Source organism: Rhododendron vialii, chromosome 9a (assembly GCF_030253575.1).
Source record: "Rhododendron vialii isolate Sample 1 chromosome 9a, ASM3025357v1".
NCBI classification, from domain to species: domain Eukaryota; kingdom Viridiplantae; phylum Streptophyta; class Magnoliopsida; order Ericales; family Ericaceae; genus Rhododendron; species Rhododendron vialii.
In genome coordinates, this window is record NC_080565.1 from 15,477,494 (window position 1) to 15,504,827 (window position 27,334).

A 27,334-nucleotide genomic window follows, 5' to 3' on the forward strand; every position below is an offset into this window, starting at 1 on the left:
GGGGTTGGGGTGCGTTTTGATGCAGTTGGGACGAGTGTGGCATATGGATCGCGTCAATTGAAAACTCACGAGCGAAACTACCCTACCCATGACTTAGAACTTGCGGCCGTCGTTTTTGCTTTGAAGAGTTGGCGTCATTACCCTTACGGTGAGAGGTTCGAAGTCTTTTCTGATCACAAGAGTCTAAAGTACTTGTTTTCACAAAAAGAACTCAACCTACGTCAACGCCGTTGGATGGAACATTTAGAACACTATGATTTTGAGTTGCAATATCATCCGGGAAAAGCGAATGTGGTAGCGGACGCATTGAGTAGAAAATCGACACACCTAACGAGTTTAGCTATTCACGATTGGAAGGCGATGAACGAATTAGGTTTGTATGCGTTGCATTTTGAGGAGGTTCGAGATGGGGTCACCTTGTGTAACTTAACCGTTCAATCGACCTTATCGACTCGAGTGAATGAGGCCCAACAACAAGATGAAGAAGCGGAAGAATTTCGCACCAAGTTTCTTAGCGAAAATGCTCGAGAGGGGTGGATGATTCATGCCGATCAGGGTTTGCAATACCAAGGAAAATTGTTCGTACCCATTTCATGTCGGGAGGAAATATTGAGAGAATTTCACCATTCACCGCTAGCCGTACATCCGGGGGAAACTAAAATGTATCATGACCTGCGTAGATAGTTTTGGTGGCCGAGAATGAAGAGAGACGTCGTCGTCTTCGTATCCAAGTGTCTTACGTGCCAACAAGTCAAAGCCGAGCATCAATGATCCGTGGGGGAGTTACAACCGTTACCAGTGGCCGAGTGGAAGTGGAAGAACGTGACCATGGATTTCGTTACCGGTTTACCGAGGTCGCCGAGGGGGCATGATGCCATTTGGGTGATAGTCGATCGACTGACCAAGTCAGCACATTTCTTACCTATTCAGATTACGGATTCAATTGATACACTTAGCCGTTTATATATCTGCGAGATTATTTGTCTTCATGGAATACCCGTTTCCATTATGTCGGATCGAGATCCAAGATTTACCGTGCGCTTTTGGTAGAGTCTGCAAGCCGCTCTTGGCACCAATCTCTTATTTAGCACCGCGTATCATCCTCAAATAGATGGACAATCCGAGAGAACGATTCAAATTTTAGAAGATATGCTTCGGGCTTGCGTTATGGATTTTTAGGGTAATTGGGAGGATCACCTACCGTTAGTCGAATTCGCGTACAACAATAGTTACCAATCTAGTATCGAGATGGCGCCGTATGAAGCTTTGTATGGGAGACCATGTCGATCACCCATGTGTTGGACCGAGTTGGGCGAGGCTACATTGGTTGGGCCCGAATTGATCCAAGAAACCTCCGAGAGTATGAAAGCGATTCGTCAACGTCTTCTTGAAGCACAAAGGAGAACCACCGAGCAAGTCAAAGTGATTGTCAACGGTTGTTAACTGCGCAGAGTAGGCAAAAGAGCTATGCCGACCGTCGTCGCCGACCGTTATCGTTTGAAGTGGGAGATCACTTGTTCCTTAAGGTGTAGCCACGTCGAGGACTATCTCGTTTTGGGCAAAAGGACAAACTTTCACTGCATTTTATTGGGCCGTTTGATATTATCGAGAAGATCGGGGAAATGGCATATCGATTAGCTCTACCACCGAGGCTATCGGGCGTTCATAATGTATTCCATGTGTCGATATTATGAAAGTACGAGCCGGATCCGTCACACGTTCTAGAGTTGTCCAAACTTGAGTTGGAAGCCGATGCATCTTATGGGGAGGAGCCCATACGTATCTTAGATTTGCGCGAGCAAGTTTTGAGGGGTAAAACCATACCGTTAGTGCGAGTTCTTTGGAGTACTCTCGGGAAGGAGGAGTCGACGTGGGAAAGGGAAAATGAAGTAAGGGAGAAGTATCCACATTTGTTTTCAAATTAACCAATGTGAGTTCTAAGTTTTAACTTTATGATTGTTAGCTTGTTGTTTGGTTATATGAGTTATCGTATAAGCATGATTATTTGATGCATCATCTTGATTGGCTTGAGTTGTAAATTTCGGGACGAAATTTCTTTAAGGAGCATAGACTGTAGAGACCCAAAAATTTCGTTAATTATTGAAATGTTTGTAAAAAAGGGCAAATTTGGAAAGTATAGTTTATTTGGTGGATATTTGATTTGAGGACCGAAGTGAAAGAAGTGAAATTTGAGGGTGTGTTGATGTAATATAAAGATATAGGGGTATAAATATGTGGGTGTGTGTGCAGAGAATCATTTGGATCCCCTCATTTCTCTCTCTCCCTCATGTCTCTCTCTCGCTCCACCGATCTCTCTCTCTCTTGCTCTTTCACTCAAAACTTCACTCTATCACTCAAGAAATCCAAGAATCAACCTCCCTCTGGCCTTGCAATCTCATTCCTAAGCTTGAAAATCCTTGGGTTTCACCGGGTAAGGCTCGAATCGAAGTTTTGAGGTTCGAAGAAGCTAGGGCTTGCTCAAATCTTGTAGATCTTGGTTATTGTCGCGAGGTAGGGATTTCTTTACCTCTTTTATGTGTTTATATATTGATTTGATGCAAGAATCGATTATTGATTATCTCCCTTGGTTCATTCGAAAGCTGTCAGAAATCTGCAGAAAATCGCCCAAATCGCATAGGGATCGATCCCCCCTTTCATTTCTGGTCCAGCAAGCCTAGGGATCGATCCCTGGTGATGGGGGGATCGATCCCTCCATTCTCTGGATTTTCTGCTCGTCTTTTGGGTTTCAGCCCAACTTCGAACGGCCATAACTTTCTCATCCGAAGTCGGATTCATGCAAACTTTATATCGATTCGAAGGTCTTGAAGTTAGCTTTTCATTATCACCAAAGTCACCTAAAGACTCTTAGCACACAAAAAGTTATGACTGTTAAAGTGGGGGTGTGTTGGTCTCCCAACATCCATTGGCTACCCCTATGATCCTTGTTTTGTCATTATGACTTTCTATGATTAGTAGATGTTATTTTTGACCCATTGGCCTTCCGTTATTAAGGAATGAATAATAGCTTACTTGGTTAAAATGTCAATAAGATGCAACTTGCGAATGAATGATTGTTTGTGAACGTTTGTGGTATATTGTGATATTGTTGGCATGTCGTGACATACTTTATGAATGAATGTGGAATTTGAAAGCTTTAACTTGTATGTTGAGTGAGGAAATAGTTGCTTGTGTCGGTGGTCGAGTTAGGAAGTCTCGTAACGCAAGGGGTGGTAATACAAAGACTTAGATGGTCTCGTAACGAATGGGTGGTAATACGGAGATCCCAGATGTTGGTGCACACCGTGATGCTAGGGGTGGTAATACGGTGACTCTTGTAGTGCTATACGGTAACGCAAGGGGTGGAAATACCGATGGTGGATATTAGTGATAGAGAGTCATGTCAAACCGTAGAGTTGCTCGAGTCTTATGAACAATGTGGTTAATTGGTGATAGTGGCAAGTCTTAAAATGGTTGTTATGAATGATTGGCATCCCTTTGAAATGATTCCTATCTATCGATTGAGTTATACTTTCATGTTTTCATCTCTCTGCACTCGTCTTCATGTTTGCACATAGGATTGGTAAAGATTTTCCTACTGGGCTTGTAGCTCAACCCAATCTTTCTTTTCAGGTTCAGACGTTGGGCAATAGGTTGCATGCATTGTGTGCTTGACAGTGAAAGACTTTTTTGAAGCTACTTGTACTGAGTTACTTAATCATCTTTGTAATTGTCTTTCTTTTGATAAAGATGGGTTTGTAACTATTCATTCAAAAATTTCCTTTTGACTAAACAGTTTGTAACTTAACAACTTATTCGTACTTGTGTTAAGCTTATTTTGGCCGGAGTGACAATGTTTTATTTTCTTAAAATTGGGGACTTGTTTGTAAAATTAAACAGGTGGGGACTCTTTTGGGATATTACTAATGATATGCGATGACCTTTTTATTGAAACAGAATATTTATTTATGTTGAAAATCGAGGGCGTGACAAATTGGGCCAAAAAAGAAAACCATATCCTCATAGACTTGATTTGGAGTAAGGTTGATTCAGCTCGAAGCACAACCATCTCAATCCGAATCTACCACGAAAGCTCAGAATTTGTGGGAAGATATGGAACAGCTGGTGAAAAATTTGAATGGGGAACATCCGAATGGGGAACAGCCAACAGGGAATCCGAATGAGTTGGATCAAATTGAACCTCTATCCGACAAATGGGGGAAAGAATTGACTATCAGATCGCCCTGTTAATACTAATCATAATTGGGGTTGGCAGGCGACTTCCATCTCCATAAAACCCAAAAACACCCCTCGAAAATAACTATGAACCACCCCCTGAACCAAACCTTCAAAATCCAGAAATGGCCGTCATCAGAGCTAACAAAAGGCCAAGAAGACCCCTCTGAAGGACCATGATTGCAATGAAGTCAATCCATGAATGGAATCTGTCACGAGTTGGGGAAGTTTCTGAGTTTCAAGTCGAATCTTCGTCTTTCAATATCGAGTCAGTTTGTACCTTGAATCTTTCATGCGTTTGTGTCTATGTGTTTTCAAATTCAAGTTTGTAATAAAAAAAAGAAGAGAAAAATCCAAAAGAGAGTCAGTTTCGTAAGTCTCGAACTACGTTATGACCTGATTCCTTTGCAAAAGGGATATGTAGGTAGCCTCTTTCAGAGGTTCGGTCACAATCTTTTGAGTCCATCATTTGTGAGTCAGTCCCGTCTTTTGAAACCAATGTCAAGCCTCTTGTGTCAAAATCATGATAATAAACTTGCTAAGCAGCTATCTCCCACCCCGGGGTGAAATGAGGAAGACAAAAGTACCAAATATATGATTATCGTCGGCACTCAAAGCATGAACGTGCCAAATGCATGGGTACAATGAAATGCAAAACATCGGAGAAAAATCAAAGAAAGCGCAAAATCAATGAAAGTGCTAAACACATCGACATAACAAAGTGTGAAGCAAATCCAGTGAAAGAAGGCGCCCATCAAAAGCAAAAAGGGGACAAAAATGTTCAAGAAAATCCTTGGCCGTATAAAGTCCTTTCAGATTGGAAAACGCAGAATCCTAGGCACTAGGAGAAATCAAGAAGGAATGGCAAGGCATTTAGTGAGTCCCGCAAAATCCAGGCTGGGGCATTTTCGAAATCCATGGGTTGTCATCAGCAACCTGGGGCACAGTTTGTCGTAAAAATCCTTGTGTTTTGACAAAATAAGATCAAAGAAAATCCTGAATGAGCATCATCGAAGTTTGATTATATCAATTGTTTGGCATGCTTGCCATTTTTCAAACACTCAAGTAATCAAGCTCCTCATCCAGTCGAATCAAACTCCTCGTCCAGTCAAGGTCATCATTGAGAGTCAGTCCTCTGATAAAGTGTCTTCTTTGTCTTTTGAGTCGTCTAGGCCTTGTCCAAATTCACACAAGGTCATCTATCTAGTCAAGTCATATTGATCTTAAGGCCTCAACTCATGAGAGAAACTCCAATACATGGAAGAACCAGCGCTTGTAATCATGATAAAACTAGTTGCCGAAACTATTAATGGAATCAAGAAAAAGAATCAGAACTGAGGTCCGTTACTCACTGCGGCACATTAGCCTAATGTCATCAGCAAGCATACTGCCAACATCTAGACTAGGGCATGAATGCTCAAAACTCAAGCCCTTGTCAAAGTCAAACTCAAACCAACTCCAGCTCAAGCCCAAACTTCAGCTCAAACCCAATTCCCATCCATAGACAAACTCCAACCCAAATCCAAAAGTCTTAAAAACACCAGCTTGCTGGCCAAAAACAGTAAAGAAAAAAGGTACTCGGACATGTCCTCTATTTTTCAATATATATATATATATATATATATATATATATCGTTGTCGTCAAATTTCAAAGCACAGGTCTCACTTTCTAGCCTCGATCTCTTATGGTCGCTTCATCTGTCATATTTGTCAACATGACTACTTGACATGCTGCTACCACCTTTCACCATAGATTTGGTTTTGTCTCTTCGTGACAAACTAACTTGTCTCGTTGGATGACACCCCTCGGGGTTCAATCGCATTTTATCTAATTGTGACGAATTAACTTGTCTCATTGGATGGCACCCCTCGGGGTTCAATAGCATTTTATCTCTTCATGACAAACTAACTTGTCTCGTCGGATGGCACCCCTCGGGGTTTAATCACATTTTAATCCCTTCTAGACAAACTAACTTGTCTCATTGGTGTATTTCATCTTTCGCCTCCAGAGCATGACATCGATTACAACCCTGTCCACCAATTTAATTATTTCACCCACTGAGATAGAGCAATCGGTGGGTGCTCCTCAATCAATTTGTCTTGTCAATTATTTGCTTGCATATTTTTATGTCTTCTACAATATGCATGTTTGCATTTGCCCCAAAGAACTACGCTAGTCTGATCCCTACAAACAAGGTACGTAGGCAGCTCGAAAGAGCATGACCTCATGTTTCGAATTCTTGTACATCTTTACTTGCATTTGAATTTGAATTAAGGATTTAGTAGGGCTCAAATTGGGCTGTCCCAATCTTTGGACGACACTCGTATCCAAACATGATGTCGAGCGCCGCCCAAAAAGGGATAACTATAGACACCCCAATTTGGACCTATTAATTATCCTTAATTTGTGCCCTCGAAGCTCCCTGATGACGAAACGGAATTAAAATAGGACTCGGCTAAAGCTTGAACGATGCTTTTTGGTCTTTTTCAAAACTAAAACACATTTTTTTCTCGACACCCTGAGGGTAAAATGGTCACACATTTCAGTGTATAAAATATCTTTGAATGAAACCAACTGGATTAGAAAGAGGACTTAACCAGCTTTCCAACGGTTTGAAAACCACCTAAAATCAAGTTCAGGAGTGCACATAGCGCCCTTATGAAGTTGGGCAGACACTCCTAAGCGCTCGGGACCACTCCTGAGCGCTCGGAAGCTCTGTCACAGCCTATGATGATCTTGACCATTGACCATGGCTTTTTCAAACTTTTTTAGTCCATTCAACATTCAAACCTGGTCCTGCCTGAGTATTCAAATGGGGCAGAAGACCAATGATGCCATTTTTCCCCCCAAAACTATTTTCTTTTCATTTTTGATTTGATTTTCTAATTAAAATCCTAATTTTGGCTTGCCTATAAATACCCCCATGTTCTACCTTGCAAGGGACACGAAATTTCCCCTGAAAACTACCCTCTTTTGATGCCAAAAACCAATCTCCAAACCCTCTCAAACTCTTTCTAATTTTCTAAGGGAAATTATTAGTTCTCAAAGAAAATCAAGCAAAAATCCTAGAGAAATGGGGACCTAAATTCCCTCTTCTCAAACTATTTTTTAGCCATTTTCAAGCACCAAAGTCAATCCAAGAAGCCAAGTTCAAGTCAAGCAAAGGTATAAAGGCTCTTTATACTTCAAAATCTTCTATTTTCAGACTTCTGAGGGGAATCAAGGGCCCATACCAATTCCACATATTGGTTATGAGCTCATTAGATCTCAATTTAGCAATAAACGTAAGAGGAATACAAAGAAAAAAAATCTTTTCTGGGCACTGTGTTCACTCCCGAGCGCTTGGCACGATTCCTGAGCGCTCAGGAGTGCTGCTACCACCAAAATCCTGTTTTGTCACCAAATATTGCATTTCCTGTATTTCAATAGATACTGGTGTGCACTGGTCCATCCAAAGCCCAGTTAGCTTTATTTTCTGTTTGCAAGGAAGCAGTACTTAGATATACAAGACATGTTCTTGTTTGTTTGAGTTTGATGCTGAGCAAACCTGCCTGAATCTTATTATAACCCATCTCGCATGTGTTTGTTTATTTTGTTTGATGTCAAAGGATGCTAAGTTTTGCTTTGCATGGGAAAGATGGTCCTGAGCGCTCGGGACCACTCCTAAGCGCTTAGGAGTGTTTCCAGTAACATTGTTTCACTTTCTGTTTTCATGCATTTTATATCAAGTCATTGTTATATCCTGTACACCAATCACAGATACACACCTTTACTTGTCATACCTATAAATTTGTGCTAATTGTTTTCATGAAACAAAATATTTTTGACAAAATCCCACAAACATTGAGTAGAGACTGACATCGCGTCGAGCGAGAGGGGTGCCATAAAACCCTTCCCCTCTCGTAACATGGTTTCCGAACCCAAAACGATCTCTGGTTTTTAATTTCAAAAATCATTTTCGATCAAAACAGTTTCTCGGGTGGCAAACCTCAAATCCAGGTGGCGACTCTTCAATTTTTAAAGGCGGGTAGCCCACAGAAACCATCTATCAAGGACATCCAGAGCCATTTTGGGATCCCGAGACAAAGAAGCAACACCCTGGGTTTGAAATCTTCGCTGCCGACACTTGGGAGGACGAGGAAACTGAAAAGCTGGATTTGCTGGTGAAGGCTTTGGCACCAGATTGGGAGGATGTTTTCAATTCAGGCGGTCTTGAGTCTCTGTTTGGAAAAGCTAGTCCTGGGGGTCCAGCTAAGGATGCAGAAGTGATGATGCTGGGAGATGAAGCAATTGAAGACCTAACCTCACTCATTGTGGATGCCATCGGAGACTATAAAAATTGCACTTTCACACTTGTTGTAAAATGCACTAACACTGATTTTGAGTCTTTCGAGACTAACACTGAGTCCTCTGAGTCTAGCTTCGAGTTGGAGCTTGTGCCTCTGGACCCTCCCCGTCGTAGTTTTTATTTCGAGTTCGAGTCCACTGCCATGTTTCCCTCTGTGGGAACTTCCGATGAAATCAATGAAGTGACTGATTTCGCTTACCCCTTTGTGTTTGTAATAAATTGCGCTTACCCCTTTGTCCCAAAGACGACTTTCCTTTGCCTCATATCAATGTACTTGTAGATAACACTACTAGGCATGCTATGCTTTCCTTCATGGATGGATTTTTAGGAAACAATCAAATCCTCATGGCACCCAAAGATCGTGAGAAGACCACCTTTACCACCGAGTGGGGGACGCACTGTTATCGAGTCATGCCGTTTGGGTTAAAGAATGCTGGGGCAACTTATCAGAGGGCCGCAACGGCATTGCTTCATGATATGATGCACAATGAGGTGGAGGTCTACGTTGACAACATGATTGTAAAATCCAAGGAATGGGATAGCCATCTCCCTGCACTCAGGAAGTTCTTCGAAAGGATCTGAAAGTACAGAATGCACCTCAATCTCGCCAAGTGTACATTTGGGGTCACTGCAGGAAAAGTGCTTGGCTTCATGATCATGGCTCGAGGCATCGAGGTGGACCTTTCCAAAATCAAAGCCATTCTTGAAATGGAATCACCGCAGTCCAAGAAAGATGTACGCAGTTTCCATGGGAAAATCCAATTCATCAGCAGATTCATTGCTAAGTTGACCATGACTTGCAAGCCAATGTTTTGCTTGCTCAAGAAGGGTGTCCCCTTTAAATGGGATGAACAATGTCAAAAGGCCTTTGATGCAGTGCGAAGGTATCACCAAAATCCACCTGTGCTAATGCCACCAGTCTCGGGAAAACCTTTGATCCTTTACTTGTCTGTCACCACATCTTCAACGGGATGTATGTTGGCACAAAAAGGAGACGATGGGGTTGAGAAGGCAATCTACTACTTGAGCAAGAAGATGACCGGATGCAAAGAAAGGTACACCCCTCTGGAGAAGACATGTTGGACTCTTATGTGGGCCTCCAAGAAGCTAAGACACTACATGCTCGCTTACTCAGTAGTGTTGATTTCTCGAATAGACCCTCTCAAATATCTATTCAAGAAGCTTGCACTCACTGGCAAGGTGGCGAGTTGGCTGCTCTTGCTGGCAGAATTCAAGCTCAAGTATGTCACAAGAAAATTTGTCAAAGGAAGAGCAATCGCGAAATTCCTAGCGGATCACCCAGTTCAAGGACCGGAAGACGCTGAATTCAAATTTCCTGATAAGGATGTGACGATCGCGATAGACAATACATGGAAGCTGTACTTCGATGGGGCTGCTAACCAAAAGGGATATGGGGTTGGAGCACTACTAATATCGCCAGAAGGGTCACATATCCCTCTTTCCTTCAAACTCAATTTTAAAGTTACCAACAATCAAGATGAGTACGAAGCTTGCAACGTGGGGATGGAAGCTGCCTTAGCAATCATTGTCAAAAAAACATGAGGTGATAGGAGACTCGAATCTCGTTGTATCGTAAGCCAATGGTGACTGGAAAGTCAAGGAGGAAAAGTTAGAACCGTATCACAAGGAGCTAGATGACCTAATCCGCCGCTTTAAGAATGTGACCTTTACCCATGTGCCGAGGATGAAAAATCAATTTGCGGATGCCTTAGTAACCTTAGCGTCCATGTTAGAAATCCCGATCGGTGTTAAGATTAGACCAATTATGATTGAACAAAGAAACACCATGAGTGTTTGGAAAATGCTTCAAATTTAGACCACCAAACAAGAAACCAATTTGGAAAATCATTTTGTCCAATAAGATTTGGACATAACATGAAAAACCATGAGTGTTTTTTCTTTTAATTTTGGTAGTAAAAAGCTTTTGTCCAGACTTCAAAGTAATCCCAGTAATTGTATTGGATTACTAAAATTCCATTTTCAGCCTTTATTGACAAAGATTTTGATTTTCGTGGGTGAATTCCCCACTTGTGAACTAGTATAACCATCTTAATTATGGCTTTGCTATAACTGATTGGACTTTTTTGACCAATTTTACTATCGGTGGGTAATTTCCACTGAACCAGATTCTATGAGCATTGCTCCATAAATATATATATGTATTTCCCTTCCGGGAATAGATAACTCATTATGTCCATATATCAGGACATAATTTCCCAAGGATCATTCTTCCATTGTTCATCCTGTGATTCCAAGATCATAATTGTTTCTGTAGTTTTCAATGACTTGAAAACTTCCTCTGATTGGACCACTTCCTTTATTGAAAGTGATGATGATGATGCTGAAGCTGCATCTTGAAGAGAAGGAAATTGAATTTTTTGAGCCTTCAAGTAGGCTTCAACATCAGCTTGGGTGACCCTTGGTCTACCCCTTCCACAAGAATTATTTCCTCGTCCACGTTATCTATCTATTGGTCGATTCATTCTCCAAAATTAAGCACCAGCCAAAATATTCAAATTATTCTGAAGGCGTTGGATTGTTATCTGAAGAAACTCAATTTCCCAATCCTGATCATCATCTGTTCCATTTTCTTTATAATGGCGAAGCATTGCTTCTCTGACACGTATCCATCTTATTAAATTACATCTATTGTGTGGCCGTTTGAGAATAGTCAATTCAAAGTCTGTTTGGAAAATATTTCTCTGTAATTTCAGCCATTGTTGGAAAACAATCCTCCTAAGAACCATTTTATTATCCACATGTGCCATTAGGCAGCTAGGATCATTAATTGTTCTTCCAGTTCAGCAATTCGCCATCTGTGATATGCCAAATTTATCCTATAAACATGAATTGATATATCGGGAATACTATTTAGATATCTTATTTGATTTTTATGATATCTGATTCCTTGAATAATTTCAATTCTGCTAAGAACCATCCTATGCAGCTAAATTTTTTATTTTTTTTTTGCTGTAATTGAGCAATCTTGTAACGATAAATGGTCAAATTAACCTTGTAAGAATTTCTAGATATATTAGTCCTTCTATTTTCAAGATCTTTGATATAGTCTTCCCAAAATCTTATTTGGTTAATTATATCAAGTCTTCCAATCAAATGCATTTATCCTTGTAAAAATTCACGAGTAAGGAAATCAGGGAGAGAATTATTTTCTCCTTTTATATATTCAATATCAAAATCGAATGCAGATAATTCAAACTGTCATCTAGCAAATATTTGCTTTAAAGCTAGGTTTTTAATAGCTTGTTTCAAAACCTTATTTGCTGCACTGCAATCTACTTTAAGAAGAAAGTGTTGATTAAGTAAATCATCCTTAAATTTGTTTATACATTTAACAATAGAAAGAATTTCTTTCTTTATTGTGTTGTAATTAGCTTAAGCATTCTTAAAGAGACCAGAAGTGAACCTAACCAATTCTTCTTTGGAAGTACTTGGGTTATGTTGTTTTAAGATGCCTCCATAACCAACATTAGAAGCATCAGTCTCCACAATTTTCCTCCATTCTGGATTAGCAATTGCTAGACATGGCATTTGGTTAGCCTTCAATTTAATTCTTTGGACAGGCTTAGTATGACGCTCTGTCCAAGGAGGAGGATTCTTCTTAAGTCTTTCATATAAAGGAGCCGAATCCTGGGCTAATTCTTTGTAATAGTCTCTTATATAATTGAGACTTCCAAGAAACCTTTGCAATTGGGTTTTCTCTTTTATTTCATCTAGAAATTTAGAATTTCATCTAGAAATTTAGAAGCAAATTCTATGCTGCTATCAATAGGAATAATTTTCTTTGGTGAATATTATGTCCTAAGAACCTGACATTAGTCTGGAATAATTTCATCTCAGGAGCAGAAACTACAAGACCATTTCTTTTAATGACATCTTTAAAACTTCATAGATCACTACAAGAAAAATGAAAATTGGTGGCGAAAAAGTGGCGACAGAAATTTAATTTCGTCACTAAATAAGTATATTTGGCAACGACAAAATAAATTCGTCACTGTTTTGACAACTTCCGTGACAAAATAATTTCGTCACCAATTATACCTGTTTAACGACGAAAAAAATAATTTCGTCACCAAAAATACCCATTTGGCAACGAAATACATTTTTCGTTGCCGAAAGCTTAAAAAAAGGTGACGAAATTATTTTTCATCGCCAAAGATAATCATTTGGTGACCAAAAATATATTTCGTCACCAAATGCTTAACTTTGGTGAAGAAAAATAATTTTGTCTCCATTTTAACGCTTTTAGCGACGAAAAATATATTTCGTCGTCAAAAGGGTACCTGTCGTGACGAAATTTATGAATTTTGCTTTGTCGCTAAATGTATTTCGGACATAACTCTTTACTAAAAACTCCGATTGAGATAATTCAAATTGGGTTTGAACAATAACTCAATTACCTACAACTTTCATGTTTAGCAAAATTGCTAATTTTAATGTTTAAAGGTTCAAAATTACATTCAAAATATATTTTCATGTTAAACATATGTGTTATGTATTAGATATTTCAACTATTTATTGAAAAGTGTGTGTGGTGCAATTGGTCGGAACATGCGCAAAAAACTCAAGATACTCGGGTTAGAAACCCAGCATGAGCAAGAAAGAAGGATTATTTTCCCCATATGAAAACATCTTTTGCAACGAAACGCCCTGATTTTTTGGGCACGTTAAATAAATTATTATTATTTTATTTAATAATTCATAAAACTGATATATAAGAAATGAAATTTTATTAAACAGAGTTTAGCAGCGGAAACCTTCAATACCAAATTCAAACCTATTTAATTATCTTACAAACCAACAAAATGTAATAGAGTTTGACAAATGTGATAACACTTATAAAAATCTAAATAAAAGTACGTCAATTTAACAGAGCTTCTAAGGGTATGGCCTCCAAGGCTCAACAAACTCTCCTTCCTCAGTTGAGAGGTCTTCACCATGGTATGTTCATCTTGCTGTGGATTCTGTTCCTCGGTCTCTGGATTACCTGGCATGAAACGCCAGCCCAACGGCACTATGATGAGTTTTGAAACTCAGTAGAAAATCTCAACCCTACTAACCCCTTACCTTACAATTAACAAATCAACAATATAACAATTCACAGGAGGTACAGAATAATAACACATTGTCATTTCCTTCACTATCTATTATCTTACATGAAATCTAAGGATTCTCTCCACGAGATCCTTTCCTCCCACATCCACCAACATTGACCTTCCCATGGAATAACTCTCCATGACAACTCAGCATTAGGGGTCGCACTATCTTATTGTCAGGATCCTTTACCGTCTCCCAACTCTACACACTGGGTACTATACCGTATTCAGGGATCCTTTACCGTTTCCCAAAATACTGTACCTGAAGTCCTTTACCGTCCTTCACACACACACTGGGCACTATACCGCATTTAGGATCCTTTACCGTGTCCCAAATCCTGTACCCGGAGTCCTTTACCGTCCTCCACACACACACTGGGTACTGTACCGTATTTAGGATCCTTTACCGTATCCCAAATACTGTACCCGGAGTCCTTTACCGTCCTCCACACACTCTGAGTACTTTACCGTACTCGGGGTCCTTTATCGGCACCCAACATCCTTGATCAACTTTACCATTTTATCCATTACTTAACCACGTCTATGTGTTCACTACTCGAACCACCCCGTGAACCTAAGTTCAATCTGGCAATTACAACAATAATACTTCATAATAGCTTAATCAACAAACAACATGTATCTCAAAATGAAGGCAAGCATAGCAATTGGTATTGTGCAAGTATGGAAACACATAATATTTTATGATTGGCCGATGCCCTTAAGGTTTGTTGACAAGTAAATTAATAATAGTTTTTATTAATTTCTTTTTAGGGTCGTTAACGATAAAAATAATAATACCAAAAATAATTTTATTCTTTTCTAAACCTAATGCTTTTAGTTACTAAATCCTTTCGAGGTAGAAAATAAATCACAAATCCCAAAAAAATAGTCATAGATGTATCCTAAAAGTTTAAAATTTTAGCACAGGAGGTAAAATAATAATTTCACATAGTTTGGGATTAAATTTTAGTACAAACCAAAACACAGGGGATAAACTGTAATTTCTGACGAATGGCTTCATGATGACGTCAGTCATCATCTACCTTGAGCACTGTACGCACTCCTACGCAGGTATACATATATATATCATATATATATGGTTTAATCCGAAACTTTGACCGGATCGTGTGATCAATCCCGACATCGAAAATGGGCTTATTATACCTTTCTGGAATCGTCTCGACAAGACGAACAAGATGAATGGATAAGATTTTCCATATGAATAGTTTCACCAAAAAAACAGATCTGAACCGAAAACGGGAATTTTCGATTTTCTCAACTTACAATGCACGGGTTTGTTTCTTTTCAATTCCTATCATTACAACTAATATAATAGCACATTTATATACTTAGGAGAAAGTAGGGGAGCGATTATACTACCTCGAATTCGGTTACAAGCGAAAAATGGATTCTGGATGGTTTCAGAAAAAGGAAAAAGACGGTGGCGGCGAAGAACTCGGGGCTGACTTTAGTCGTGCGGTGGGTGTTTCTCTCCACAATTATGCAGCTATGAAAATGATCTGGCTATCAATTTTCGGATTATAAGAGGTGTGGGTTTTGTATAGAGAAGTGAGAGAGAGGGGGTGCAAGTGTAGAGATAGTAGGAGTGTGGGGGATAAGTGTGGAGGTGATGGAGTGTGAGAGAGAAGGAGAGAGAGTGAGAGAGAGGGCTGTCAAGAGTGGTGAGAGGAAATCCCATAAATTATGGGATGAAAAATGTTAGGGTGCGGGTGAGTTAGTTAGGAGAGAATACAAGATAAGTGTGGATGCATACATATATATATGTACAGTCAGGTTCCGGTGAGGGATCCCTTATTTTTTTAAAATGCGGGACTTTCCTTCCCGATTGAATTTCGATGATCCGAGCCGCTCAAAGTGATCAGAACGTGATTTTAAGGGTCCTCGCAAGAAATCAGCAAAAAAAATGACCGGGAAGGGCTTCATCCGAGCAGTTTTCATTGAACGGTTCAAAAAAAACTGCTCGGATGAAGCCCTTCCCGGTCATTTTTTTTGCTGATTTCTCGCGGGGACCCTTAAAATCACGTTCTGCACACATTGAACGGTTCGGATTTTCAAAGTTTGATCGAAAAATGAAAGTCCCGCATTTTAACAAAGTGAGGGATCCCTCACTTGATAATTTGTGTATATATGTAAGGTTTAGAACTATCTTATGACTAATTCAAATTATACATTTAATCAAGTAGTCATATTAATGAATTTAATTAATTAACGAATTAAAATTTCAAATTTCAAATTTTTATTTATCTAAAATTTAGGAATGTTACAACCTTCCCCCCTAAAAAAAAAAATTCGTCCTCGAAATTAAAGTATACCTTCTGGTGGAAACAAATACGGGTAGTTGGTGCGCATAGTATCAGCTCTTTCCCAAGTTGACTCCTCTGTACCCCGATGTCGCCATAAAATCCTGACGAGTTTGATCGTCTTACCCCTGATATTCTTCTCACTATAATCTTGTATCTCAACAGGTTGTTCGTCGAAAGTCGTGTCTTCGTTAAGTGTGACCTCCTCCCAGTTGAGTATGTGAGAGGGGTGTGACATATACTTGCGAAGCATAGACACATGAAAGACATCGTGAACTCTGTCAATTTGAGGTGGCAGGGCTAGGCGGTAGGCGACATCTCCAATCTTCTCCAAAATCTCAAATGGTCCGATATACCGGGGTGATAGCTTCCCCTTCTTTCCAAACCGGATAACTCTTCGTCGTGGTTTGATTTTAACGAATACATGCTCCCCAGCTTGAAAGGATAGTGGTCTAGTCTTCTTGTCAATGTAGCTTTTCTGTCGGCTCTGAGAGTCAAAAGTCGTTGGCGGATGATTCTGACTTTTTCTGTTGTCTCTCTAACAAGTTCTGGTCCCAATAGGCTTGCTTCTCCTAGCTCAGTCCAACAGATAGGGGATCAGCAGGGTCATCCGTATAGGGCTTCGTACGGAGCCATCTCAATGCCGGCCTGATAACTATTGTTATAGGCAAATTTGACTAACGGTAAATGACATTCCCAATTTCCCGTAAAGTCCAGGGTACAGGCACGAAGCATATCCTCTAAGGTCTGAATCGTCCTTTCGGTTTGTCCGTCTGTTTGAGGGTGAAAGGCTGTACTCAAACGAAGATCTGTTCCCAATGCTTGCTGCAGACTTTGCCAGAAATTTGACGTGAAGCGCGGGTCGCGATCGGATACAATTGATACCGGTACCCCATGCAGTCGTACAATCTCTTGAATATAAAGTCTACTGAATAATTCCATGGTATCCGTCATACGTACAAGAAGGAAGTGTGCTGACCTAGTCAATCGACGAAATTTTTTGTCGCCAAAAGGAATAATTGATGACAAAAAATTTCGTCATCAAAAAGCACAATGAGCGAGGAAAAAATTTTCGTCACCAATTATTCACTTTTTGGTGACGAAATATTTCGTCATCAAAAGGCACTATAGGTGACGAAAAATAGATTTCGTCACCAGGTAGGAATCCTCAACAACCTTTAGTCGACAAATTTTTTTTCGTCACCTATATGATTTGTGATGAAAAACATGCAATTTGGGATGATTTTTATTCATCACCCAATTGAATTTTTCTTGTAGTGATGTTTGATATGATGGTCTATGTTCTGAGAAAATATCAAAACATCATCAATATAACATATTGCAAATTCAGCATAGGGATAAAAAATGTCATTCATTATGTTTTGAAATTCAGAAGGTGCATTCTTCAGACCGAATGGCATAACATTCCATTCGTAATGTCCAAAAGGAACAGTAAAAGCTGTTTTATATCGATCAGATTCGTTAAATCAAACTTAGAAAAAATTACTGCTTTATTCAATCTATCCAATAAATCCTTTTTATTAGGAATTAGATATCTAATCCACATTAACACTTCATTAAGAGGCTTGTAGTTTATTACTAACCTAGGAACGCCTCTTTCTTTTTCAGCATTCTTATTAACATAAAAGGCTGTACAACTCCAAGGAGAGTAACTTTTCCTTATTAATTGTTTTGTCAACAAGTTGTTGATCTCATTTTGACATAATTTCAAATATTCTTGCTTCATTTGAGAAGGCCTAGCCTTAGTAGGAATCCTTCTTTTATCAAAATCTTTTTCATAAGGTAATGAAACAATATGTTTCTTCCTATTCCAGAAAGCATTAGGAATATCACTACAGATCTCCTTATTGAAATCTTTCTCTATCAAAGATATTTTCTCCTTCATGAAAGGTTTTTTGTAAAGTTTCTTCAATTCCCATAATTTGGATTTCTTTTTGAAGAAAATTTATTTGTTTATCCTTGATAGAAATTTTGCTCATAATATCATTGATCTCCTTATAAGTAAGAGTGGAAACAAATTCAAAAAATATCTCATGGCCGTCAATATGAGCCGTTATCCGAGTAGTACTGGTTGCATAGGCATTATCATTGCTAAAAATTGTGTGCCTAGAATCAATTGTTGCTAGAGATTTCTAATGCAAAGAAGAGTTGTCTCCAGACAAACTCCTTGATTACACACATAAGCATTGTTAAGTTTATATTTGATCAACATTTTGGAACCACTAGCATTAGTGAAACTTTGAGAAGTTTTTTCAAAATATGGGGTGGAACTAACCCTTCTTGGATACAATTCATATCCGCACCACTATCAACTAAGGCAATAATATTGCTAATAGTGTATTCTTTTTGAATAATTAAGTTTATTCTTATATGCCATTTTTGGTAGACCACATTACTAATGATCTTCAAAAATCTGGATTAATATTGTCATTAGTGCTACCTTTCTTTTCCAAAGTGATAAGTTTTTGATTCATATCATAAAGCTCTTGAGTAGCTTTATTTTGGAATGATTTTAATAATTTTATTTCTGCCTTTAAAGTATTTATTTCTCCCTTAAGATCTGGAATCGTGACAGGTTTGTAATTATCAACCTGTTCCAAACGATCTAAAACATTTTTTAGACTATAGGTTCCATCAGGAACCTGGGGTTTTTCTTCTATTTCTTCTTCTCTAGTAGAAGAAATACATGTTTCAATAATTTTTATTTTCAACTGAGAATCTTCAATTTGATCGATTATATCTAATAAATCTTGTTGTTTATCAGTAAGAACATTAATACTAAGACCATTCATTTCTACTATTGCCCTCCAATAATTATTAGAGGTAGAACATTCAAGATTACTAAAGTTGCAATTATTAGAAATTTCTTCTTCTTCTGAACTAGAAGAAGTATCCTCTTCATTAGATATTTCATTAATCTGATCCTCTGGATTTGGATTACCACCTGATTCCGAGTCACTAGAATCTAACATAAGTTTGAAGAGTTGTTGTTTTAACTCCTCATCTATTTGAAGCCCATTAATCTTTTTCTTGGTCTTACACTTATTAGCATAATATCCTATTTTTTCACATTTAAAACATTTTGCTGTAACCCTTTTTTGGATTTATTACTTTGCTTCTTTTAAGGAGCATATTCTTTAGAGCCAGATTGCTCTGTCTTCCTTTTCTTACAAGATTTTTTCTTGTAATTTTTCTTCGTAGTTTTATTATGCTATTCTTCTTTCTATACGCTTTTGGATATGTATTCATATCATAGGCAAATTGATCACAGAATTGTCCCAATTCTTGTTTACCAGTCAAGTGTTGTATTTTCAACTGGTTATGGAGTTTTATATTATTACATAAAGTTAATCCTTCTTGAATAATTATGGAGACTAATTGTCCATAAATATAATTATCATACATAATGGTCAAACCATTGTGTTGATCCCTCAACTTCTTCCTAATTTTCTCAGCAAAAAAGTGAGGTAAACCATCAATAAATTTTGATTTTCAATATTCACTATTAGCATCATGTCTTTGCATTACTTTAGCTAAGAACACATCTTGGTACCAACGAAAATGAGTTAACATTGGGCATTTCTGATTCTGGAGTAATTCTCTACTCCTTTCTCTTTGGTTATCCCATTGACCAACAAAATGAAGAATGATTGATTGAACAAGTGTGTAAACAGCATCTTGCTGTGGGGTAACATTTTCCATTTTTACTGCGTTTAGAATTTCTGAATGCGGGGTTGAACTTAAAACATTATCCCACCATCCTTTACTCATACCTATAAAACCAGCTGTTATGAAACTGGCTATTTCTTTGTCAGTATTTTTATTCTGTATACCAATAGTACTGTACATCATCATTTGGTGTACGGCTCCAAAAGTTTGGTATTCAGTCATACTATCTATAATCCATTCATATATGGTTTTGCCATTAAAAGAATTTTGTCGATGGAAACCATATTCCTCATTTAACATATCCTGGGGACTAGGCCTAGGATAATAATATCTATCCGACCCAGCGTAAGGAAATTTCTCGATAGGATATTGGATTTTATTAATAGTATCATTTTGGGATTGGAGAAAAGTAGCCTCCATCTCTGAAATTTCTTGATTACTTATTTCTGGTTCCAATTTTTCAGAAATAACATTAATAGAAAGGCCCTTTAGCCTTTTCCCTAATTCATCCAATAATTCTGAATTCTTCTTTGAATTACTTAAATTAAATCCTGTTATTGATACAGGAGGTCGAATATTAGTAAGAAAGGTTTTGGATTCCTGTTCTTTCTCCTTAAGTTTAAGATTTTTAAGATCTTCATGAATTTGGGCTATTTGTCCTTCTATTCGGTTCAATTGAGTTCCAATAGTACTAAGATGTAGATTGGTATAATTATTTTGCTTATAAATTTTCTCATTATTATCTCTTTCTTCTGTAGTTACAGTTTCTAAGGTCAAGGAGTCCGATTCAGAACTTCCTTCTAATTTCAAAGGGACAGTTGGAGGATGGACAGCTCTAATTATGGTTCCAGTCATAGATTTCCAGTTTATGTGATAATCTTCCATAACATTGATGGATTGATCAAATTCTGTAAAATATTTACCATAAAACCATTGGGTAAAAGGAACAATTTTTTTTGAATATTCTATCCAATTATAAAATTCTTTTTTGAAAATTTGTATTTGATTCTCATCGTATTTTGAGAAATACCATTCTCTAAAATCTTCATATTTTTACTAGAACAATCTTTTTTTAACCTTCGGTGGTGAAGAACTTCAAGCAACACTCAACTTTCGGTGGAATGACAAATAAATGTGACGATAGGGCCCACTAAGCACCCGACGAATCTCCATTCCAGATCTAATTTGATTGTAATTTTAGTACAATTTCATTTGTATTTCATTTGGGTTTTACCTATGAGTCCTCTATATATACGATGCGTCTGTTAAGAGAAAACTCAGGTTTTGGATTGTCCTCTCTCTTAAAATCCTCTGAGTTGCTCTCCTTCTCTTCTTCCTCCTTTGTAATATTGGCATCCGCCTATCTTAATAAATAAAAGGTCAGTCTTTTCTCTTCTTTTTATATACTGATCCTTTACTTACTTGGTTTTAGAGCCAAGAATGGCTTAAATTAATTTTTTAGTGTAAGTATAAATTACTCTAACATGAGGATGCCTTTTAAATAAAAACAACAAGTTAAAATCTTTAAAATGTAAGAGAACATCTTGGGTAGTTGGACGTCATCCAAATCGCGTTCGGATTTGTCCGGCAATGAGGACCCGAGAAGGGTAATTTGGCCTTGCGTAAACCGTTGACATATGTGTTATCTATAATGTTCCCTTCCATTTAAAAAAAAAAATAAGGCAAATCATGGGAGAATAATTTATATGAGTACTAACACAATCATCTCAAAATGAGAAGATTATTTAGATCTGATAATGATAGAATTAAAAATACTGAATTAGTAGAATATGCTAATATGCAAGAACAATTAAACCATTGGATGATTCCTCCAGTTCTTCCTTCAACCATTTATGGGCATGGTTTATTTGAATTAAAAAGTAGCATGGCAATAAAAATCATGGAAAGAACTGAAAGCTTAGAGCTTAATGATAAGATAATAAATCTTATGGATCAAAGTGATTTAATTGCTCATATGCATAATCATAAATATGTCCATATTGGTTTGGTGCAAATAGCCCTTAAACCATTAACTTATGCCACGTACCAGACCCACAACAACTCCACAACACATCACCGGCTAGGTTCTAAACAAGAATCTTATAGAACGAGTGCCAAAGGAACCTAGAGAGCTCAACAAGACGAGGCACGAGGATACAAGTCTTAATACTACTCATCGGATCACTAGACAAGCTCATGTTTACCCATAACACTCACCACAATGTCCCTTATAGTCCACGGTATTTCACTCTAACGAGTGCCGAGAGACAAGATCGAATAACAAGTCATTAAGACACAAGAAATCATACTCAAGAGTGACTTAAACATGTTCTAATTATATAGGGAGTCATAATATGGGACAAAAACAACCTTAGGAGTAGCCAGCAGACATTGGCAGACCGACATACCTCTACTCAAATGATCATAACTTTCTGTGTACTAGGAGTTTTAAGACGATTCTAGCGGCAATGGAAAGCTAACTTCAAGACCTTCGAATCGGTATAAAGTTTGCATGAAATAAACATCGGACGAGGAAGTTATGGCCATTTGAAGTGGTTGGAACCCAGAAAATGACAGATTCGACGGAAACACAAAACCCAACCTTGAGCACGAAACAAGGCATGATCTAGGTACATAAACATCACATAAACGTATAACAAGAGTAAAAAATCCCTACCACAATAGGTTTTGAGCAAAACCCTAAGTGACCCAAGCTTGAAACCACCAAGATCTAGCTGCTCCCAAGCTACAATACGAGACCTAGGTCCAGGATTTCCCAAGATCAAGAGGAATAAGTGAGGTTCAACAAGTGATTGAGAGGAGAGAGAGAGAGACAGCAATTCAAAAATGATGGAGTTCTTAACTCTTTGAGTGCAATAACCTTGATTCTGGAATAGATTAGGATGAACAGCCCATAGATCTTGAAGATTTTGAGATGTTTGATATGTAAATCCAAGGATTTGGGTGAGAGATTGAAGAGAGAAGGGAGAGAGGCGATTTTAGGGCTAGGTTCGAGGTCTTGGAGTGAGAAAATAACATAAGAGGTCTATTTATAGTGTCTTGGATCGAGTACAAAAATCGTCAGAAATTTCCAGCTTATACCGGTACTGGAAAACTACAGTACCGGTACAGCTACCAAGAAAATTCAGCATTACATAGTTTTTGGTCGAGGTGTACTGGTATAGAAAATTGTCGTACCTGTACATCATGGACATAATTGAAAATTTTTGCCAACGTTCATCGAATCAAACCTCGATTGCTACCAACACTTCCAAACATCATTTCAACACCGTAACTCAAAGTTTAACTATCTACCGAATGCCCCATGCATAACGACATGTCAATCCGTGCGATGACATCAATTAAATAACCAAAGTAAATCAAAGCACAATTTTACTAAAAATGAGATTATTGCACGGGTCTTCACATTTACAACCGCTCCCCCCCCCCCCCCCCCCAGAAATTCGACCCCACACCACCAATCAACCGCCAAATTCCTAACCCCAATTTCAAGAGAGAGAGAGAGAGAGAGAGAGAGAGAGAGAGAGGTATGATTTGAAAGTAAAAATGATGGTTAAAGTAATTTTTGTAAATAGTAAAAAGCGGGGTTAAAGTAATTTTAGATAAATGCTAAAAAAAACTTTATTGTATATTTATTTACAACTAAAAAAAGAGTAAAAAGTAATTTTTAGAAATAAAAGGTTTAAAAAAGGAAGTTAAAAGTAATTTTGAAATTGGGGCTAGGGCATTGCGGTTGGTTGTGGGGTTGATAGATGGTGTGATGTCAAATTTTTAAAAAAGAAAGAGAGAGAGGGGGGAGGAAGAGGTAAAATTTGAAAGAAAAAAAAAAGAGAGGGCATAAAGTTATTTTTGTAAATAGTTAAAAATGGAGATAAAGTAATTTTTGATAAATAGTAAAAAAAAATTATTGCATATTTATTTACTACTAAACAAAGAAAGAGTTTAGAAAGTAATTTTTGGAAGTAAAAGTAAAAAAAGAGAGGAAGGTTTAACACCTTCTGTTTGCTTCATTCATTACAAATTGACGGAATTGGACAGTGAAAGCCTAATTGTTAACGGAATGATAAGTTCAAGTGTCTATTTTTTTTAATTAAAATTTAGGTTTTTTTTTTTGCAAATCAACTAAAAATTGAAGGGTTTTTTTTTTTTTTTGAAAGTTTCCCTTCTCATTCAATCGAAGTGCCTTTCGAGAGGAACCGTGTGGGCTCCGACCCACTCGCACTTCCTTCCAAGAGAAAAAACTCACAGGACGTCGTCATCCTCCACATGTTTTTTATGCAGTAACACTACAGTCACCAACTGGGGTTAGTGACCGGCCACCGACCACGTGTGGAGTCACTCCGAGTCCCGCACAAACGATTTGAGCCGCTCAATAATTTAAAAAAAATATTGAGTGGGCTTCACGAAAAATAAGCTCAATCCGATATGTGTACGTGCTCGTTCTAAATTTTTATTTTTGAACGGCTCGAATCATCTGATTTTGGAAAGTTTGAATCGAGCACGTATACATATCGCATTGAGCTTATTTCTCCCAAGGCCCACTGGGTTTTTTTTAAAAGTATTGAGCGGCTTGGATCGTTCGTACGGGGCCCGAAGTGGGTCCCACACGCTGTCGGTGGCCGGTCACCGACCCTCCCAATAGGGGTGTCAAATGGGCCAGGTCGGCACGGGCACGACACGTTTGAAGGCGGCACAGCACAACACATGAATGGTTTAATCCTGGCACGGCACGGCATGACACGGTCTTAGTTGGCACGCGGCACGACACGGGCACGAAAGTGAGCGGGAACGACACGGGCACGACACGGAAGTTGGTCTGGCACGGCACGACATGACACGGTCTTAGACATGTACGGCATGGGCACGACACGGAAGTGGGATGGGGCACGAGTCACAACACGGTTCTAGCTAGGCACGGCACGGGCACGGGCACGAGCACGAAAGTAGGACGGGCATGGCACGACACAACACAGTTCTAGTCAGGCACGGCACGACACGACATGGCATAGACACGACACAACACGGTTCTCATCGGGCACGTCAAAGCACGGCACGACACGAGACATGGAAAAACAAAAAAAAAATGTTATTAAATAAACAAGGAATTTCAAATTATACTTTACTTTATTTCTATGTATTTTTTTATAATTCAATAATTTATTAATCTTTTTCTTTGCACTTATATGCCGCTCTAATTGTTTATGATTCTGGACGTTGAAATGCACTCTTCAAGCTTCTATATATGGCTTAATCATTAAAAACAAGTCAGTTTACTTGTTTAGCTTTTCTCATGTGAACCTTCCTTATATCTCTTATGACGTTGTCTTTTCTTTATCATTTGTTACTTTTTCTGCTCGGCTTACCTCCATTGCTAATGTTCTCCGCTGCATGTGCTGCATTTGGAGGTATGCAAGGACCCCTATTTTCTTAAAAGTATCATGGTGTTGTTGTATCTTGTGTATAAAGCATTATTCGATCCAAAAACCATTTAGGGATGTTCACCACTAATTTATTAGTGGCCCAGATTGTTTTTGGTGTCCCTTTGGAAAGTCTAGAGCTGTATCTGTTGGTTAATTTGATTTTCTTGTTCCTGGTTCTTCGTACTTACAATATGGACTAAGGTGTCTTGTAGCCGCCCCATACAGCTTGACTAGTTTGCAGAAATTTACAAGTCTCAATAAAGTTTTAAGCAAAAAAGATAATTTTTTTGTTAGCACGCCTCAAATTAGGATTGAATACTACAAGTCTACAAACTTAAGAATATTAGAGGCACAAGAATGTGTATTTTTTGGGAAGATTTTTTTTCAGACGAAAATTTGTTGGTGATGTGTATACGAAAATTAATGACACAACATGGCACGACACGATTAAAAAAGGCATGACACAAAACATGATTACGTAAACGGGCCGACACGGCACGATTCAAAAAAGCACGGCACGACATAACAAAAAAAGCACGGCACGACACGTCACGATTAATTAATCGGGCACGACACATCACAATTAATTAATCGGGCATGACACGACACAACACGATTTAAAAAAGGCACAGCCTGACACGGCAAGATAAAGTAAAATGGCCCAACAAGGCACGATTAAAACACGACACGACACGGCACGCCATGGCACAATGAAGTAAATAGGCACAGCACGACACGACACAAAACACGATTGGCACAGAAGTTGAATAACACGGCACGACACGACTGACACATTTGACACCTCTACCTCCCAGTCGGTGACTGTAGTGTATTTGTTTTTTTTTTGGTGGCCGCTATTCGCAGCCCAGTTCTTGCTACTCGCAGTCAATTGCTATCTACAAACCACCACCTTATAAGGAATTGCTACTTACAACCAAGAAATTATCCTTGAACTCCCCTTTTTGCCCTTCTGTACAAAAAACATATAGCCCAGAATCCGTTCCTTCTTCAGTACGACGTTCCCTTTTCAAACCTAGGTTTTATTTCTACTGTCCACATCTCCATAGTCTGTTCCTTCTCTCCAGTCGACAGCTCCAACTCCCACCCCATTACCGCCACCACCAACTCCCACCCCATAGCCCCACCTCCCGTCTCTCTCTCTCTCTCTCTCTCTCTCTCTCTCTCCCTTGCGTTTCTTCTTCTCCTTTTGCCCCGTTTCTTCTTCTCCTCCACAGCCACCAACACCACTCTCACCACACCACAATAACAGTACAACTTTGAGGCGAAGGAGGTGTGAGAAGAAAGCACAACACGTCGCCATCACCAATTATTTCGAAGTTAAACATCGGTAAAATTTTGAATTTTGTTATTATGCGGGTTTTTTTTTTCCCGATTTTTGTTTGAATTTTTTTTGAGAAACCCACAGTGAGTACGCTACTATTTCGTATATTTCAGATTTGATCGAACATTAGAGTCCGATTGTTTTCCACAGTTTCGGGTATTAAAGTCTTATTGTTTGCCCCTTATTCGGATTTTAATATCTGAAATTCATTGTATTCAAAATTCATTCGGATTTTAATTTCCGAATAGCCCTCTAGTTGAATATTATAAAAGTTGAATTGTTAGGTCATTCAGAATTTAATATCCAAAATTTATTGTCTCATTCGGATTTTAATATCCAAATCTTTATACCCCATTCGGACATTACAGTCCGATTAGTCCCCTCTATTTCGATTAGCACCTCTTGGTTGTAGCCAGAGCTGTAGCTTTTCTTTCAACCAATTTTTGAAGGCATCTTATTGTAAAAGCAAGCCAAATCGATGAGCTCTGTGGTCTGTACACGTGTTAATAAATTTGTAAGATGCAATATGCATGAATAATGCTCAACACACCAATTGTAGCTCTTTTATTATTCTTATAGAGATGCGATATGGCTTCACAACTATAACTCAATATCATGACACGTAGAAACACTTCCAATTTGTAACACAATAACCTAGTGAAAAGTCTGTTTTGATTACACTCCTAGAAATAGTACCATTAACACAAATGCGAAGAAAACCCGTTTCTGAAATAATTAATTACTTTCGGTTTTGATACCAAAGTTCAATTGGCTATGTTTTTTTGAAACGAGTCACCAAAGGTTGTTAATGTAGTCAATTGGT